The 2,440-nt window shown below is 34.0% G+C and overlaps 1 non-coding gene across 1 annotated transcript; it reads left to right on the top strand.

Moving 5' to 3' along the window:
• The first annotated feature begins 270 nt into the window (after positions 1-270).
• On the top strand, positions 271-375 carry LOC127134266 (small nucleolar RNA snoR97). The gene has a single exon (XR_007808018.1). It is a non-coding gene; the product is annotated as a small nucleolar RNA snoR97 (small nucleolar RNA).
• Positions 376-2,440: the final 2,065 nt, after the last annotated feature.

Raw genomic sequence — 2,440 nt, 5'->3', positions numbered from 1 at the left:
TTTATCGGGATCTAATTAGTTATTTCCTATGTCACTTCGTGAAGTATTTCAATCACAGTTTCAACATTATATAGAAGTGAAAATGAGTACTAGCATGATATGTACATAAAAAAACTAGGAAAATTATAATTCCATACTATCCAAATATAAAATGCATATAAATATAGAACTTGAGCATTTCACGTGATGGTATATCATAACAGTTCACAACATTACATCATTTCAAACTTAGTATAGAACTAAATCAAAGTGAAAATTCAATAGTACATTATCCTTTAGTTTGTTCAGAGTCTAAAAAACTCAAATATTGTTGTGTTGTCGTCAACTTCATCTCTTGTTTTCCCCCAAGATGGGAGTTGTCGCGCCACGAAAAATATAGAGTCGCCACCAGATTTTATTTATTTTAAAGGAAAGGGAAATGGCGATAAAACCCCAAATGAAGAATGGACTTGCAACCAAGAGCAAATTCGGAAGTCGGTTATGCAAGGGGAAGGTATTAGCACCCCTCACATCTATGATACTCCATGGGAACCACTTGCTTATATCAATGTGTATGGATATTGTTTATCTATATTGCTTGCTATCAGGAATGAGATGAGAGAATGAGATGGGAGAAAGAATAAGTTTTAAATTAGTGTGCTCGCCAAGATTTGGGCCCTTATGCCTACGTACCCTCGTACGTGCAATGAGGAAATTAGAGCTCCTTAGTTCGGCTCACAAACGAAACATTTGTTTAGTTGTTTTTACTGAACAGTACTAAAGTTTGTGTGCTACTGTTCACTTGCTTGTATACTCTGTCATGGGAGCGAGAAGTGTTTGCTTGTTTGCGATAAAATGGATACACTTGGATCACACTCTAGCAGTTAAACATTACTTGCTCACACATGGAGGCTTAAGCGTCATTCACGATAGAATGGAAGTAACACGTCCTTTTTGAAAGGTTTTGAGAAGAGTGCATTAAGGCAAAATATGATTTGATTTGTTGGGGTTGATTTTAGTATGGAGACAAGCATCAGACCCTTGGCGAGATACAATCAATAGTCCAAAAACTCGGGAGTTGAGAGGACAATGTTATGTTAACCACTCTTTTTAGTCCAAAAGAGATTTGAATTTTCAAAAGAGTTTGGCAAGTTTAATCATTGGAACTTAAAGGGAGACAAGTATCTGACCATTGACTAAGTACGGCCAACAATCAGAATACTTGGGAGCCAAGAGGATAATGGAGTCCTAACTACTATTTTTCTCCCTCATAGCACCTAGATATAACTTGTTTGAATCATTAGATGTTTTAAGGGGGGAGTCAAGTGTCAGGTCCTCAAGCTAGGTACGACCGACAACCCAAGTACTTGAATGTTGTGTACAAGCACGTACACCCTATTTTTGCATTCCATTTGTTATGAAAATGGTTTTGAAAAAGGCACTTGACGTTGGATCAAGTGTTTAAGTTTATTATAAAAAATGTGTGAAGAATGGAAGAGGGAGATAGAATGAGATTAAGAAGAGAATGGAAAAGAGATATGGATCAAGGAATGAATGGGAGATACTTGACATTGGATCAAACACTCATTTTACAATTGTGTGAATTTTATTTAGAAAACAAACTTGACGTTGGATCAAGTACCTTTTGTTTCTTTTAAAATGCTTTATTTATCATTTTTTTAATCTTTTTAATTAGCATGCATGATGAATTAATAAAAGCAATAAACCTAAGTTATTATATGATCATGGGGTGGGGGACATATGACACACAATGGGGGGATGTAAGTAATACAACATAAATGGAAATGGAAAGAATTATACAAGTTACAAACTATGTACCATGCCTAAAGCATACAAGTGGCGCGGTACTTCAAACAATACAAGGCTATTGAATGGGAATGAATTGGTTAGAGACAAGACTAGCTAGAAGTGTGCTTGAATATCAATGTCATATGTCGAAAACATAAAACAACAAATGGAGTTAGCATGAGATCAAGTCAAATGAGAATGATGCAACAAGTGTAAGCATATTCAATGGTTTAAATCAGTTCAAATGGTAATGGATTAATCATGAAATATAATCAAAGATCTATCATGTGATCATGACAAATGAACTAGGTACACAAGACATTCATCCTCTAAATTGAAATGGAATTTTCAATTTATCAATATGATCACAAACCAAATGAATCGATTAAATGGACAATTCAAGTGAACATTAATTCTAAGGATTAAAAATCTACCTAAACATGAATTACGATCCAACTAACATGGAAAATTCACAATCCAAACTACAACTTGAATTCTAATGAATATGATCATGGAAATCATCACACAAATGTCAAATTGAGTGGAAAATTAACCTGATGTCTAATCATAATAAAATCAAACATTAACCATATTAATCTAAACAAAATCCATAAAAAATGAAATAACCAAAATCTAAAGGCTAAAATTCTAA

The sequence above is a fragment of the Lathyrus oleraceus genome, chromosome 3 (assembly GCF_024323335.1).
Source record: "Lathyrus oleraceus cultivar Zhongwan6 chromosome 3, CAAS_Psat_ZW6_1.0, whole genome shotgun sequence".
Taxonomy (NCBI): domain Eukaryota; kingdom Viridiplantae; phylum Streptophyta; class Magnoliopsida; order Fabales; family Fabaceae; genus Lathyrus; species Lathyrus oleraceus.
Note: the sequence above shows the minus strand (reverse complement) of the source record. Positions and strands in the feature narration are given on the sequence as shown.